At 34.4% G+C, this 18,429-nt stretch overlaps 1 protein-coding gene across 1 annotated transcript in view; it reads right to left on the reverse strand.

Annotated features, from left to right (window-relative positions):
- Positions 1-18,429, reverse strand: part of LOC114329545 (uncharacterized) — a 368,468-nt gene that overhangs the window by 179,998 nt on the left and 170,041 nt on the right. The window lies entirely within an intron of this gene.

Genomic DNA, 18,429 nt, shown 5'->3' on the forward strand with positions numbered 1-18,429 from the left:
TTAACGCATGCTACGTAGAAATAGTTTCGCTTGCACTTGGACCTACTCTACCTACTCGTTCAATTTTAAATGGGAGATCATTGAAAACATCACTCAAACACTATGTGTTTATAGCTTTGATTAACAATAAAAAAATAAATTTTTAGCAATGCAAATAGTCAAAACCGATATAATTTGACTTGAGCTTTCAAATGCGATAAGCGGAATTGCTATTTTCTTTTTTAATAAAAAGTTATTCGGGTTAAAAAATTGCAATTTTTCAATTTTTTTAAAGTTCAACCGCGTTTATCTCGAGAACTGTGCATCCTACGAAAAAACTTGTAAGTACCTTTTTTGCTTAGAATGACCCAAAAAAATACAAAAAAATGAGAAATCGCTGTTAAGCAATTCCTCAAGTTCTTTGTTTATAACAATCTTATCGACATCCGGATCAACTGTTACCCAAAAAATTCGTGTTCTACGGGTCAAGATATATAAAACAAAACTTGAGTAAGTCCATCTGAATAAAGGAGGCCGTTGTACCCCCCCTGGCGACAGGACTATTATTTACAATTTTTATTTCGCCTTTTTAACTTTATATCACATAGAAATGAGTGTAAAAACTAAATGACGACAAAAGGAACTTTGTACGTATTATAAAGAAGAAAACAAGAATATTTTGACTAATAAAAGAATGTTGCTTCTTCCAAGTACCGTGCCCAAATTTTAGGCGTGGGTAGCTTCCATGACAATTTGTAGATATCGTTCTCGATCTTGCGCGGCATGTAATATTTGATCTGCTGATAAGCCAGTCCATTGACGAAGGTTTCGGAGCCATGAATATTTCTTCCTACCAATTCCTCTTTTTCCGTCGATCTTTCCGTTGAGTATTAACTCTCATTATATGCCCGAGATATTCAGGTCTTCTCTTTTTATCATCTTGATTAAGTCACCTTCTCCTTGACGTACTCTGTTTAAGACTTCTGTGTTTAAAATGCGTTGAACCCATGATATTCTGAGCATTCTACGATATGACCACATCTCGAAGGCTTCTAATTTGTTCATCATGTTAACCTTCATAATCCAGGTTTCACATCCATATAATACTACAGAATACACATAACACTTTAGGAAAAGAATATTTGCTAAAATAAAAAGACTAGGAAAATACCAATATTTTGGCTGAATAATAATTTAAGGACCCACTACAAGTGGTTACCAAATTTACTACAAGGCTCTTTAAAACAAAATTTACTCAAACGTATCACAGTCAGAAGAACTGCCAATATATTAGCGGGTATGTACCAAAAGGAGGAATTAAACAAGTTGCCCTTTTCATTAAATAAGATTCTTCTAAAATCTCTATTTTAAATATAACTAATAGACGAAGCAACGAAGCACTAAAAAGCCCAAAACCTAGGAATTTTGTGTAGTAAGATGAATCGTCATGCAACTTTTTGCATTCGATTCGAGAGGGTGTCAGGCAATTTTGTGAACTAAATTAATCTCCGGCAAAAAATTCTGTGCATGAGAAAATGCATTTTCAAAGTGCATCTCGAAAAGATGGGATAATGAAAAATTAAGAACTCAGGAAATAGTAACGGAAATAAGTTCGATTTTTATATTTGGGGGTTTTGGAGATCAGTAAACACAAATTTCATGACGGCGATGGTCTCCAAGATACCTGGTGCCCAGGGTGGAGCTTGTCGCCTGGGATGATCGAATAATTCGCGAAATGAAGATTAGATCGAAATACTGAAAAATACGCGTTTAATATTTTTCAAAAATCTATCGATGACACTAGAGACGACCCCCCACTCAATCCCCTGGAGGTAAGGTGGGGGTAACTTTAAAATCTTAAACGGAAACGCCCATTTTTTATTACATATTTGGATTGCTTACGTAAAAATAAGCAACTTTTATTCGATAATTTTTTTCGAATTGTGGATAGATGGCGCTATAATCGGAAAAAACCATTTATCGTGATACCACAAGTAAATTATATAAACGGTCTCAGATCTCGAGAAATGCACTTCCAAATAAAAGATAAAAAAATACGTGTTTAATATTTTTCAAGAACACATCGAATAAGATCAAACACAACTCTCCACTCCACCTCCTGGAGTGGGGTGGGGGTTACCTTTAAAATCTTAAATGGGAATCCCCATGTTTTATTGCAGATTTGGATTCCTCATGAAAAAATAAGTAATACTTATTCGAAACATTTTTTAGAATTGTTAATAGATGGCGCTAATAAATAGTGTTTTTCTGATTATAGCGCCATCTATCTATAATTCGAAAAAATGTCTCTAATAAAAGTTACTTATTTTTACGTAAGGACATAAGGAATCCAAATCGGCAATAAAAAATGAGGGCTCCTGTTTAAGATTTTAAAGTTACACCCCACCCCACCTCCAGGGGTGGAGTGGAGGGTCGTGTTTTATGTTATTCGATAGGTTCTTAAAAAATATAAAAGACATATTTTTGGTTTTTTATTTGGAAGTGTATGTCGCGAGATATTAGACCGTTTCTATAATTTACATAATAATATGGTATCACGAAAAACTCATTTTTTCCGATTATAGCGCCATCTATCCACAATTCTAAAAAATGTCTCGAATAAAAGTTGCTTACTTTTACGTAAGCAATCCAAATCTGTAAATAACAAATGAGATTTCTATTTAAGATTTTAAAGTTACCTCCACCCCACCCAGGGGGTGGAGTGGGGTGGTCGTGTTTAGTGTCATTTGATAAATTTAAAAAAAAATATTAAACACGTATTTTTCGTTCCAATCTTCATTTCGCGAATTATTCGATCGTCCCGCGAATTATTCGGTCGTCCCAGGCGACGAGTTCCACCTTGGGCACCAGGTACCTCGGAGATCATCGCCGTCATGAAATTCGTGTTCAGTGAGCTCTAAAACCCCCAAGTAGAAGAATTGAACTCATTTCCGTCAATATTTACTGAGTCCTAAATTTTTTATTTTCCATCTCTTCGAGATGCACTTTAAAGATACTTTTTCTCATGCACAAATTTTTTTGCCGGAGATCAATTTAGTTCACAAAATTGCCTGACACTCTCACGAATCGAATGCAAAAAGTTGCATGACGATTCATCTTACTGCACAAAATTCCTAGGTTTAATGCGTTGCCTCGTCTATGCTAATAGTCAGAGGTAGCGCTGAGAAATCTCTTTGAATTTACTAAAACTAGTTTTTTCACAGTTGATTACTGTGATTGTGTAGAGAAACATATTGCGGTCGGTCAAACGAAACGTAGAACAGGGGTTACTGAGAGGGTATCAAAGTTTCTTTCCTACGAAGGTAATTAAATCCATTTACTAAGGCTGAAAATCAGTACACACATTCTAAATTAAATATAAATATTAGATATTATAGTCGGTCAGCTGTATGATGGAACAGAGCCGGTTGGTCGGCCCCAGTGAATGTACAGGGTTATTCACTATATTTTGACCCCCTTGTAAACTGTTTTATTTACAGAATTAGAAAAAAATGTAAAATACAAAAGTTATTCGATTTTTAAATTATGATATTTTGACATATATATCGTAGTAGTGACGTCATCCATCTGGGCGTGATGACGTAATCGATTATTTTTTAAATGGGAATAGGAGTCTAGTGCTAGCTCATTTGAAAATTTATTCAATTCCCTATTCAGTAATATAAACATTAATATAATTAGTTATACAGGGGGTCAAAAAAAATTTAGAATTAAATTAATTGTTTAATTAATAATTCAAAATTTTTTTGGACACCCTGTATAAATAATGATAATAATGTTTATAGTACTGTATAGAGAATATAGCCTTTCAAATGAGTTAGCACACGACACTATTCTCATTTAAAAAAATATTAGATTACGTCATCACGCCCAGATGGATGACGTCACTAGTATGATATACATGTCAAAAAATTATAATTAAAAATCAAATTACTTTTGTATTTTACATTTTTTCCTAATTCTGTAAATAAAGTAGTTTACAAGGAAGTCAAAATATAGTGAATAACCCTGTACATTCATTGGAACTGACCGAACGTCTCTGTCCCATCATACAGCTGACCGACTATAATAACTTTTATTTATATTCAATTTAGAATGTGTGTACTGATTTTGAGCCTTAGTAAATGGATTTAATTACCTTCGTAGGAAAGCAACTTTGATATCCTCTCAGTAACCCCTCTTCTACGTTTAGCTTAACCGACCGCAGTATGTTTCTCTACACAATCACAGTAATGAACTGTGAAAAATTTAGCTTTAGTAAATTCAAAGAGATTTTTCAGCACTGCCTCTCCGTCTATAATAAAAGACATAGACAAATGCGTCTGTTCTGAGCAGTAATCTGAGCTTGGATGTTTCTTATGTATTTCTTAATCATTATTAGCTACAAATTAACAAATTTCAATTTGGTTCCGATATTACAAAGTTCTGATTTTTTAAACCTTTTTTTTTTTTGTTCTAGTCCGTCTGAGTCAAAAGATCTCCATTATCACTAAAGCTGAAGCTTGTTGTATTTGCTGACCATTGTTATTTTTTACACCGGGTTTCGAATTCTTGTACAGGAATCAAATTTAGTACAGAAGGCAAGAATATACTCCACAAATCCAAGAATTGGCTATATCGTTGCGAAAATTTATGAGTGTCTGCAATGTGCTAAAGGGAAATAATGAGCACTTTAAAAAGATCAGATCTATATATTGCCTGATAGTCGCGTGTTAGGAAGTGACATTAAGGCTATTGTTGGACTGCATTAGAAAACTTAATAAACTGGGCTGGAAGATCAAAACAAGGTTGATCTTGTCTGGGGACAAGCGCATTAGGTCATCGAAGGCAACTAAAAAGCAGATAAACTTGCTAAAAGAAGATCGAACTAATCAAACTTTGACTTTATGAGTACTAAACGCTGCTGTACGTAGGTCTGTAGAGTAATGAATCCTAGAAAGTGATGAGCGCTATTGGTAGAAAATCCCAAAATATACACATGGGAAAATCTTCATTGTTGGATCATGTACAAAAAAACAGAGGAACCCCTCCATATAGGTAGTAACAAATTGTGAACAGTAACAGGAAATTTTGAGCGAGAATGCTCCAGTAAGAGAATTTTTGAATAAAACAGGCATTTACAATAAAGACCTTATTTGCAGACTCTTCTGTAATAAGGAACCAAAAACTATAAAACATGACATGTATTATGCGATTGCGACGCGCTGGATTGCGAGACAAAAACTATATGGGTAACCAAAAGTTGAACGTGCTTAGCATATACCAAGCAAAAGACCTGAACAAACTTCTACAGGGTACAAATAGCCAACCTTTGTAGAAAAGATGACACATGAAGAAGGAACAACTAGAGTCGCTGATATCATAGTTCTTCTTCTTTTTCCCTTTAATTCGTCCAATTCTGAACATAGGCTTCCCCCAGTTTCCTCCATTCGCTTCTGTTTAGTGCTTTCTGTTTCCAGTGCGTTCCTCCTATCTTTTTAATGCCATCTTCCCATCTCATCTGGGGTCGTCCTCTTGCTCTCTTTCCTGTCCATGGTCTCCATTGTTGTATCGTGCTATTCCACCTATTGTCCGTTTGTCTAGCGTTATGACCTGCGAAGTTCCATTTTAGCCTGGTTATATGTTGACCTGCGTCTTTGACTTTTGTTCTATTTCTGACCCAGTTGTTTTGCTTTTTGTCTGTAAATTTTACTCCTAACATTGCTCTCTCCATGGCTCTTTGAGTCTTTATTATTTTATCCATATTTGCCTTAGTCAAGGTCCATGTTTGGCATGCGTATGTGAGAATTGGGAGTATGCACTGGTCAAACACTCTTGTTTTTAAGTATTGTTGTATTTTTTTATTCTTTAGGACCCATTTTAATTTTCCAAATCCTGCCCAGGCTAATCTGACCCTTCTTTTTACCTCCGCTGTTTGGTTTTCCTTATTTATTTTTATAATCTGTCCCAAATATATATAATCATTAACCGCTTCTATTGTGGTGTCGTTTAGTATTACGTTTCTATTGTCTTGTGTGTTTGTCATTGTTTTTGTTTTGGCAAAATTCATTTTTAGACCTATTTGTTCGGATTCATTTGCTAGTTCGGTTAGCATGGTTTGTAGTTCTTGAAAACTTGATGCTATGACTACTACATCGTCTGCATATCTTAGGTGGTTTAGTTTCTTTCCATTTATGTTTATTCCCATGTTTGTCCATTCCATTGTTTTGAAAACATCTTCCAGTGCTAATATAAATAGTTTAGGAGAAATAACATCTCCCTGTCGCACTCCTCGGTTAATTGGTATGGGTTTTGTGGTTTCTTCCAATTGTACTGTCATTGTTGCTTTCTTATATATATATATATATATATATATATATATATATATATATATATATATATATATATATATATATATATATATTATGTATTAGCATTCTGTATCTGGAATCTATTCGACAGTTGTTTATAGCTTTTTCTATTGCCCACATTTCCACGCTGTCAAATGCTTTTTCGTAGTCAACGAACGCTAAGTGCAGATCTATATGGTATTCGTTAGCTTGTTCTATTAGTGTCCTAATTGTTAGAAGATGGTCAGTGGTGCTATATCCCTTTCGGAATCCTGCCTGTTCTACGGGTTGATACGAGTCCAATTTGTGTGTTAGTCTGTTGTTGATAATCCTCATGAATAGTTTATACGTTTGCGACAGCAGTGAGATGGGTCTGTAGTTTTTTATGTCCTTTCTGTCGCCTTTCTTAAATAGCAGGATTTTAAGATTTTCGTTCCATTCGTCGGGTATTTCTCCTTTATGTAGACACTGATTAAACAGATTTCTTAATGATATCATAGTAATATTGGTTAAATGCCTGTACGTAACGTATATGAATATACAATATTCCTGTATGTAAGGAAATGATTAGTGAGTATGTGAGGGAGAGTACCAGGCAGGCTTTCGATCCAACCGTTCGGTAACAGACCAGATTTTCACGCTAAAAAATTACAAGCAAATTGCTATGAGTACAAAACGACCCTGTATGCGCTGTTCGTAGATTTCAAACAGGCATATGATCGTATAAATAGAAAAGAAATGTACCGTGCTCTGAAACAACTACAAATCCCCAAAAAATTTATTAGCTTGATTGAAATGACGTTGGCAAAAACGAAAAGCGAAGTAGTGTGGAAAGACATCTCAGAGGACTTCGAAATCAAACAAGGTCTCAGGCAGGGTGACCCGATGTCAACCACGTTGTTCAATCTTGTTCTTGAAGTAATAATGAGGAATTGCAGCATAAAAATGGAAGAAACCATATTTAAAAACGAACATCAATTATTGCTTTTGAGGATGATCTAACAATATTAGCAAAATCAAAGAAAGAATTGAAAAGAATTTAGAAAAATATAGAAAAAGAAGCAAATAGATTTGGTCTAAAGATAAATGAAAAGAAAACTAAATACATGATAATGGGTGATACACAGCAAGACAATGAAGAGTTTATAAAAATACAAGGGGAGAAAGATTACATATACAGTTTTGACAGAGCGGAAGAGTTTACTTACCTTGGTGTGAAAGTAAAGGAAAATGGACATGAAGATAAAGAAATAGAATCCAGAATTACAAAACGCAACCAGAAATACGGAATGCTGAGATCCTTAATGAAGTCGAAGTTTGTTTCAAGAAAAACAAAAGCAAGAATTTACAAGACAGTGATTAGAGCTACGGTTGTATATGGAGCTGAATTATGGGTTTTAAGAAAGGCAGATGAAGAAAGATTATAAAGATGGGAGAGGAAAATTCTCCGATTAATTTACGGCGGCGTAAATACACAAATGGGATGGAGAAGAAGGACAAATAAAGAGTTGGAAGAGCTGTATACGGAACCAAAAATCACCGCAATAATAAAGGCGCAGAGAATAAGATGACTGGGACATGTGCAAAGATTGGAAAACCATAGAATGACCAGGATGATATTGAACAGGAAACCAGTAGGGAAAAAAAGGAAAGGAAGACCCCGTAAAAGATGGTTTGACAGCGTCCAAGCAGATTTACGAGAATTAAAAATAGATAACTGAAGAAACAAGGTATTAGACCGAAAAGAATGAAGAGGAGTGGTAAGAAGAGCGCAAGAGAAATTGTAACAGAAGAATGTGCCATGAATTGTAAAATGAGAGCTATAATATACACTCACCGGCAGAGAAAACGGGCACCCCAAAAAATGGGTCATTTTTAATGTCTTGTATTTCATAAACCTGATGTCCGATTTAAGTAATTTTTTAAATCTGTTATAGCCTTATTCTTTAGCAATATCGGTGTAATAATATTGTTCCTAGACAGGTACATTGTCATTGTATACAGGGTGTACGAATCAAACTGTGTTTTTTTCTCAATCTTTCGAACACTCTGTGGAATGTTCTAGCTTTTATAAAATATTAAAATTAAAACCCTACTATAGCCACAGATTTTCTTAACATTCTGTTTTTTTTATTCATTCGCTTATGTTGGATAATAAAAAAGTTAGGCACTTTAACAACTACCCCTGTTTTTCGTCAATACAGGGTGTTTTTCAATAAGTACGGCAAGCTTTAAGGGGTAATTCTGCATGATAAAATAATGACAGTTTGCTTTATAAACGTATGCCCGCAAATACTTCTGTACAAGAATTCATCTGTACTCAGTAGATATATCTTAAAAACACCCTGTAATTATCTACGATAATTACTTTTAGTTATTTATGTCATCAAAACAACATTACAACCTTCATTCGATTATATAAATATTGTTAGCCAAGATCACGATTCACTAATAATTGCAGAGTCAATTATAAACACTTTTCATGGTCGATGCTGAATAGGCAGTTCTAAATATATAAACAGTTAAACTATAACAAGGGAATTCTTTATTACTATATGAGACATTCGTCATTCTGTTTTGGTGATCAGACGTAATATTTCCACATTAAAGATAGTGTCTCTTTCTACACGAGATGTTCTTTGGGTGAGGTGCTACCAGCTTATACTAATGCGAGTGTAAATAAACCAACTCAATAAGTAAGCGTATCAATTATTCCACCCCTCGGATAAGGGATAACCACCCTCACCGGGAGAAGATAGCCTTAGTGCCCAGGGCTGTCATATGGCGATCCAGAACCAGGGAAGAACTCAGGACTGGTGAACAGGACAGGTATGAAGAAACACGTCAATGTTCAGGCACCTAGACCACCTTAGACAACAGTGTGGTATGTAAAATGGATGGAGACATCAGGCCGACGCGGAGCTGAAAATGGAATAGTATGGAGATGGAACATCGTGGGACAATGGAAAATGGACAATGCTATGGAACGTGCAGCGAGGACTTGTGATACGAACAAAGACGCGTAAAAGTGGTAAGTCCATATTAGCTATTTTTATGGTATTTCCTGATTAATATAAAGTATAAAGTATAAACATTATGTGCTACCTTAATTACATTAATATATGTTTCAAGTTTACCTATTTTTACTTAATTATTCTATTCTATTACCAATATTTATCAATATAAAAAGATTTTTTTTACCCTCATATTAAGTTATTATAGGACGCAATGATACAATTTTATATGATTTTTACATATTTATCAACGTATACCTTATCATTGCTGACTTTTATTCATTTATTATTTGACTACTGATTTTTAGTACATTTTTGCAATTTTTTATGATCTTAATATTTGCTATCGTAAATATACCTATCAAAATAAATATACGATATAACAAATATACGCTATATGCATAATACATTTAAATTATTATTCTAACTACTTATTTACAAGGGTTAATATAACGTTATTTATTTTTGAATTTTTATTACTACTGCAATTTTTACATATTTTTACCATATATTGACGTATTATTTTATCTCTATATTTTTACTATATATCTATATACTACATATCTATATACACCGTAAGACTATCGAATTTATATTTTCGCTAAGAAGTGCAGAAGCTGAAAAAAGAAAAAAATTATGTATAAATGAGTAGCAACAAAGTTACTTGGGAAGATTTTGTCAAAATAGTTGAGGAAATTGCACAAGAAATAGACAGGCAAAGCAGAAGAGTCTTAAAGAAAAAAGTTCCGAAATCTAAGGACATAAAGGAAGAAGTAACGACACAGCTAATTAAAGCTTATAACAAGTTCACACAATTGACTAGGAAAAACTGGGAAGCACTTTCGGACAAACAAAGGGAATCGTGCAACAAATATTTTGGAAAAATCAGAGACAAAGTTATACGATCATTTCAAGCAGTAAATGTGAGAACAGTGGTTCCAAGTTCAATACATCAACCAATCGACAAGGAAGTTGAAGAGGAACAAAGCGATGAGGAAATAGAAGAAGGAAAAAGCGACGAGGAAGGAGAAGAAGAAATAATTAACGACGAAATAAAAGAGGAAAAAGGTGACGTAAAACAAGATATAACAATATTAAACATGGCTTTGACAATCACTGAATTTTTGAATATAGCAAGCAAGATATTGCCCAACGAGTTCGATGGAAGCGCAGGGAAATTACAACCATTTTTAGACGCATTAGAACTACTTGGAAAATTGGCAGAAGGTCATGAAGACACAGCTGTAACGCTAATAAAAACGCGACTCACCAATAAGGCTAGGAACCTAATAACCACAGAAGATACAATTCCACGGATAGCTGAAGTACTAAAGAAAGAATTAAAAGGTGATAATCCGAAGAATTTAATAGCCAAATTAGCCAAAAAAAGGCAAGGGCATAGAGATGCAGCAGTGTACGCATCTGAAGTGGAAGAGTTAGCAGAACAATTAAAAGTAGCATACATAGCGGAAGGAATGCCACTTGACTTAGCAAAGAAATATACGACCGAAGCTGTAGTAACAACAATGAAACGAAACGCTAATGCAGAGAAAGCTAAGCTAATACTGGAAGCAGGTAACTTTACATCACCGCAGGAAGTAGTATCTAAATTTTTGTCGATCGATACGACTGAAGAAAATGCACAAGGAAGAGTCTTAAATTATAGGACAAACTACGAGAATAGGAGAGGACAGCAGCAATACAGAAGAGGATATCATAACAAATATGACAGAGGAAGAAGAAATAACTTCGGACAACGGAACGAAGGAGAAGCAACGGACAATCAACGAAATTATTCGAACAGAGGATACAGACAATTTAACAATCAAACATACAGAGGAAACCAGAGAGGCGGACGTAACAGGAACGTAAGGTTACTAGAAATAGAGGACAGTCAAGAAGAGCAAGAAAACCAGCAGTTGGGGTTTTGAATGAACAAGAAGTTGGAAGCACACAGGCAGAAATAAAATACAACATTTACAACTTCGACCTAAACCTAACGAACTTTGTACGAATGAAAACAGGAATTCTTGAAAACACAAGCACTTTTATCATAGACACAGGAGCTGACATTTCAATACTAAAATGTTCACAAGATTTTATGAAGGAACAGGTGAAACCAAACACAAAGGCGAAAATAAAAGGAGTCACTAAAGGAGAGTTGCAAACAATGGGAGAAGTTGAGACAACACTCGAAGTAAAAGGAACTCGATTCGAACACATCTTTCAATTGGTAGAACCTAACTTTCCAATTCCAACAGACGGAATCATTGGGAGAGACTTTATTTCTAACTTTCAATGTATACTAGATTACGCAAACCTTAAAATGCACATTAAAGAGGACAACGATTGTTACATTAGTACGAAAATTCTGGATAATATAGACAATGACACCATAATAATACCGCCTAGATGTGAAATTTACAGAATCGTAAAAATTTTTCAAACGTTAAAGAAAGACAGGATAGTGGAACAGCAAGAAATACAACCAGGAATATTCATAGCAAGAGCAATTATTTCAAGTAATAATCCATACATCAAAATTTTGAACACAACGTACGAAACAGTAAATGTAGACGCAAGCACAATCAGGACGTTGGATATTAAACTATTCAGTATATATAGGCTAGTCAACGACAGCAAAGACAGAAAAAAAGAATTACGAGAATCACTGAAATTAGACATACCAGAATACATACGAGACAACTTAGTATCGTTATGCGAGGAATATTCGGACATATTCGCCCTAAGGCATGATATGTTAACCTGTAACAATTTCTATGAACAAAAACTAAGAGTTAAAGACCAAACTCCGGTATATATCAAGAATTATAGGACACCTCATGCGCAAACAGAGGAATTAAATCGACAAGTACAAAACCTAAGAGACCAAGGAATCATAGAACCATCTACATCCGAGTACAACAGTCCAGTAGTACTGGTACCGAAAAAAGCTATAGATGGAGGAAAAGCATGGAGATTATGCATAGATTTTAGACAACTGAACAAGAAGATAGTTACAGACAAATTTCCATTACCAAGAATAGATTCGATATTAGATCAACTAGGAAGAGCAAAATGGTTTTCAGTTATAGACTTAATGTCAGGCTTTCACCAGATACCATTAGAAAAATCATCGAGAAAATACACATCGTTCAGCACAGAAAATGGAGCATTTCAATTTACCAGATTACCTTTTGGATTAAATGTAAGCCCAAATAGCTTTTCAAGAATGATGTCAATAGCATTTTCAGGATTAACACCAGACAAAGCATTTCTTTACATGGACGATATCGTAGTAATTGGAATATCCGAAAAACATCACTTAGACAACCTGAAAAAGACATTTGAGACATGTCGAAAATTCAATTTGAAACTTAACCCAGGAAAATGTCAATTCTTTAGAAGGGAAGTAACATATTTAGGACATGATCTTTCTCAAGAGGGAGTATCACCAGACAAAGCGAAGTATGCAGTAATTGAACAATATCCGACACCTCAGACAGCGGAAGAAACAAAGAGATTTGTAGCATTTTGCAACTATTACAGACGTTTTATTAAAAATTTTGCGGAAATATGCATACCACTCAACAAATTATCGAGGAAAGGAGTAGAATTTTCGTGGACCGAGGAGTGTGAAAAAGCATTCAAAAAGCTTAAAGCATCTCTGACGAAACCACCAATTTTAAAATATCCTGATTTCAACAAACAGTTTATCTTAACAACAGACGCATCCAATGAGAGTTGTTCAGCAATCCTAAGTCAAGATTATAACGGAATTGACCTACCTATAGCATATGCATCAAGAAGTTTTAGTAAAGGAGAATGTAATAAACCTATAATCGTTAAGGAATTACTAGCGATTCATTGGGGAATTAATTATTTTAAATGTTATCTATATGGAGCACCAACATTCAAAGTAAAAACAGACCATAAACCTTTGACACACCTATTTGCAATGAAAGAACCAACCTCAAAACTCACGAGGATCAGATTAGACCTAGAAGAATATGACTTCGAAATAGAGTATATAACAGGGAAAAGTAACTACGCAGACAGCCTTTCAAGAATAACATTGCATCAACTAAAAAACCTATACATAGACAACGCCCATATACTAGCTATAACAAGAGCTCAAGCAAAAGAAAAGGAGAAAGAAGCAAGACAAACAAAGGCTGAAAGTGAACTCGCACTACAGCCAGAAGCCACCAAACAGACAGTAAGGAAGGTACTAAATAATTTAGAGGCGCATAGACTACCAATTTTGTCCTTTGGAGCAGAACTAATCTCACCAAGACTGAGCATTAGGGCCAAAAACAAAATAAAATGCAGCAAAAGCATAGCCACAGGATTGAATCGTTTCGATTTAAACCAAGCGTTGGTACAGCTTGATAAGCTGGCGGTAGAGAATGCAGTACGTAAAGTAAAAATATACGTAAATGATATTATTTTTAAAATGTGCACAATTGATGAATTTATTAAAGAAGGAAATAAAAAATTGAAGAATATAGAAATATACATATGTGAAGTACCAGAAACAATAAAAGATGACAAAGAAAAACACAGATTGATAGAAGAATACCATAATCACCCGATGTTCGGAGGACACGTAGGGAATAACAGACTAATTAAGAAGCTAAAGGCAAGATTCCGATGGAAAAATTTGGAAAAAGACGTAAGAAAATACGTAAAACAATGCCACAAACGTCAAATTAACAAACCGAAAAGAACACATGTCGAAGAGTTCGTGATATCGGACACATCTTCCAAACCATGGGACATAGTATACATAGATACAATAGGTCCATTCACGAGAAGTAATGAAGGTAATAAATACTGTATCACAATGTTGTGCGAACTGACAAAATACGCGGTCAGCATACCAGTGTGCAATAAAGAAGCAGAGACAATAGCAAGAGGAATCTTTGATCATTTCATACCAACATACGGACTCATGAAGCAAATAAGAACAGACCAAGGCACAGAGTATAAGAACGAAGTAATGCAGGAATTAACAAAGCTATTAAAAATAGAACACAACTTTTCAACGGCATACCACCCACAGTCCATTGGAAGTTGCGAAAAACTACACAGAACGTTGAACGAGTACGTAAGAGCATTCATAGACGAAGACAGAGAAAATTGGGATGTGTGTTGCAGAATGTTCACATACTGCTACAATACAACCCCTAACGCGTATCATGGATACACACCGTTCGAACTGTTATATGGCAGGAAGGTTAACCTACCGGAAGACCTTACACATGAGATTCAACCATGTTACAATATAGATGCCTACTACAATGAGTTACGATACAAACTACAAAGCGCACACGAGAGAGCCAGAACCTTCTTATTAAAACACAAAAAAGAGCGGCAAGAAAAGAATAGGCTCAAAGCGACACCACAACACTTTAAAATAGGAGACCTAGTCCTTGTAAAAAGGGAAGAGAATGGTAAGTTTGATAGTCTTTATGTAGGTCCTTTCACAATAACAGAAGTAAATAACGTTAATTGTAAAATCAGAATAGAAAACAATAAAATCAAGGAAATACATAAGAATAGATTATATGCTTACAATCCGAAAACACAGTGAGTGACAAGTGTTACGAAACAATGTTGTTAAACGAACATTTTATATTATTTATGTATTTGCGTAGGCTTAGGAAGTTTGTATATAAAATAAATTTTTTGTATTGATTACAACACAGTATGGGTTGGTAGTACGACTTGCAAATTTCCCTCCCCGTAGTCGGAAAATTCCTAAAAAGGGAAGGTGTACAAGAATTCATCTGTACTCAGTAGATATATCTTAAAAACACCCTGTAATTATCTACGATAATTACTTTCAGTTATTTATGTCATCAAAACAACATTACAACCTTCATTCGATTATATAAATATTGTTAGCCAAGATCACGATTCACTAATAATTGCAGAGTCAATTATAAACACTTTTCATGGTCGATGCTGAATAGGCAGTTCTAAATATATAAACAGTTAAACTATAACAAGGGAATTCTTTATTACTATATGAGACATTCGTCATTCTGTTTTGGTGATCAGACGTAATATTTCCACATTAAAGATAGTGTCTCTTTCTACACGAGATGTTCTTTGGGTGAGGTGCTACCAGCTTATACTAATGCGAGTGTAAATAAACCAACTCAATAAGTAAGCGTATCAATTATTCCACCCCTCGGATAAGGGATAACCACCCTCACCGGGAGAAGATAGCCTTAGTGCCCAGGGCTGTCATACTTCGTTTCTGAGATAGGGGGTGTTGAAATTGTTCTTACAAACTGACGATTTATTTATTGCTCTAAAACGGTTTGTGATATGCAAATGAAATTTGGCACATTTTAAGAGCTAGTTATTGCGCATTTTTTGGCATACAATTAAGAATTTTATGTTCACCATTGGCGTGCATACGGGATATATCTAAAATATTTATAACCGTATGCACGCCAATGGTGAATATAAAATTCTTAATTGTGTGCCAAAAAATGCGCAATAACTACCTCTTAAAATCTACCAAATTTCATTTGCATATCACAAACCGTTTTAGAGAAATAAATAAATCGTCAGTTTGTAAGAACAATTTCAACACACCCTATCTCGGAAACGAAGCATTTGCGGGCATACGTTTATAAAGCAAACTGTCATTATTTTATCATGCAGAATTACCCCTTAAAGTTTGCCGTACTTATTTAAAAACACCCTGAATTAACGAAAAACAGGGGTAGTTGTTAAACTGCTTAACTTTTTTATTATCCAACATAAGCGAATGAATAAAAAAACAGAATGTTAAAAAAATCTGAGGCTATAGTTTGGTTATAATTTCAGTATTTTATAAAAGCTAGAACATTCCACAGGGTGTTCCAAAGTTTGAGAAAAAAACACAGTTTGATTCGTACACCCTGTATACAATGACAATGTACCTGTCTAGCAACAATATTATTACAGCGATATTGATAAAGAATAAGGCTATAACATATTAAAAAAACTACTTAAATCGGATATCAGGTTTAGGAAATACAAGACATTAAAAATGACCCATTTTTTGGGGTGCCCGTTTTCTCTGCCGGTGAGTGTATATGTATATATTTATATGATGTATTTTTTAAATAGACAAATTAATATTGTATATTTTAGATATGTCTAGTAAAAAAGATGTAATTGTGTTTTTCACGCCCAGGGCATGAAAGGAAATGATTAAATCTATATATTCTATACATTTGAAGTTCGTATATCTCAAGATATGCGGACCACATCGTAACAACATACCTGTTTTGTTGTCGGAGAGAAGATATAGATAAATACAGCGATATCGAAAATAATATACTCATGACAACACTATACCTTTAACTGACAGGCTAGAAAATAATAACAAGGATATTTGGATCCAGCTTAGATATATTTCAGCATTAGTTCTTTGCTTAACATCATCTTGCTGTGAATATGTAGTATTTGGTTGTGGCCAATTTAATTTAAAAAATTAATTTACATACAACAAACTCTCAAGTGAAGCTGATAGGATGACGAAAAGACCAAAATACTCTTCATTAACAAATGGATTATTTTTAGTGATGAGCGCGCTAATAGCCGGCAAAATAGCACAAAAGATGACGGTTGTGAGATAAAAAGAAATGAAACTAGTCGAGCTGGGAAATTTAGCGATATTAATCTACATATTTACATTATATATCGTTTGTTTCCCACCTTTAGACGTATCGGACAAATTTGGCAACTGCCACTGTCACAGTGACAGTGTTAGTTGACCTAATCCTCTGATATACGTGTAAAGGTGGGAAACAATCAATATAATGTAAATTTATAGGTTAATGTCGCTAAATTTCCCAGCTCCACTAGTTTCATTTCTTTATATCTCACAACTTAATACGTTTTCCATCTTTTGAGTTATTTTGCCGATTAGCGCTCTTATTACTGTATAACACCGAAGCAATATTAATACCAAAAAGAACTGCCATTTAAGAAAATTTTAACTGGATGTTCGCAATGGTATTTCACCTATTTCTGAAAAACTGTTTTGAAAGCAGACAATATTGAATTTTCCATGAAATATATTACAGACTGTTAATATTTGCTACATGCAAACGGATTTAATTTGAAATCCAATTTAAATAGTTGAAATGATTGAAGTGGCGTGCAAACAGATACTGAATTTGTTATCTCATTTTATTAAACAACCAAAATTTTAAAATACATTTTTTTACAAAATACACTAGTCACAAAAAGTGTCTCATAATTTTTAAAACAGAAAAAAATATTTAAAATAAGTTTAGATTTTTAGCAGGATATGTTTTAATACTCGTGTATCGTCTCTTTAGGTGTCTACAAATTAATAACATTTCAAGTTTAACCGTGTTTTTTGAAGCAAAAAAAAAACAATAAACAAAACGTTGTTAAAAGAGAACATTTATTTTGGCATTTGTGTTCAAGAATTTGATCTGTGCATTATGTCTGCTTGAGTTTTCAATGAGGAGATGCGTTCTTACAAAACATGAGTAATATCACGTCAGAGCAAGCAGCATAAATCCTAGAAATCATTGGAGATGGATGATCGCAGCAATATCTTGTTGACGTTATGGGAATCCACCAAATTAGCGTTTCAGTGCTTTAACAAGGTATAGAAAAATTGGAGGATACACAAGAAAACCAGTTTCAGGACTTCTCATGTGTACGAACCCAGCACATAAACGTTATTAACATCTGCAGACTTTGCGTACACATCATGTTACAGCTAGACAACTGCGAAATGATCTTTCCACAGCCCGTAATGTTCGAATAAGTGCCAATTCGGTTAGAAACAGATTAAGAGGCCAGAATGCCTGCTACTGCTCCACTGTTAACGAGTGCACACCGTGCATGCAGAATTCTGCATGCTGACACCGTACACTTCAGATGGTAGGGTTTCTTGACCTTACCATGATCAAGTATTCAATTATGTAATGTAATTTCTGTGTGAAAGTCCTTTGTGCTAGTATTTGATGTTTTTAACTTTTCCGGCTACAAAATCCAACAGAAATATTACAATTTTTTAAACAGAGAGGCAAGGTTTTTTT

Source organism: Diabrotica virgifera, chromosome 1 (assembly GCF_917563875.1).
Source record: "Diabrotica virgifera virgifera chromosome 1, PGI_DIABVI_V3a".
Taxonomy (NCBI): Eukaryota; Metazoa; Arthropoda; class Insecta; order Coleoptera; family Chrysomelidae; genus Diabrotica; species Diabrotica virgifera.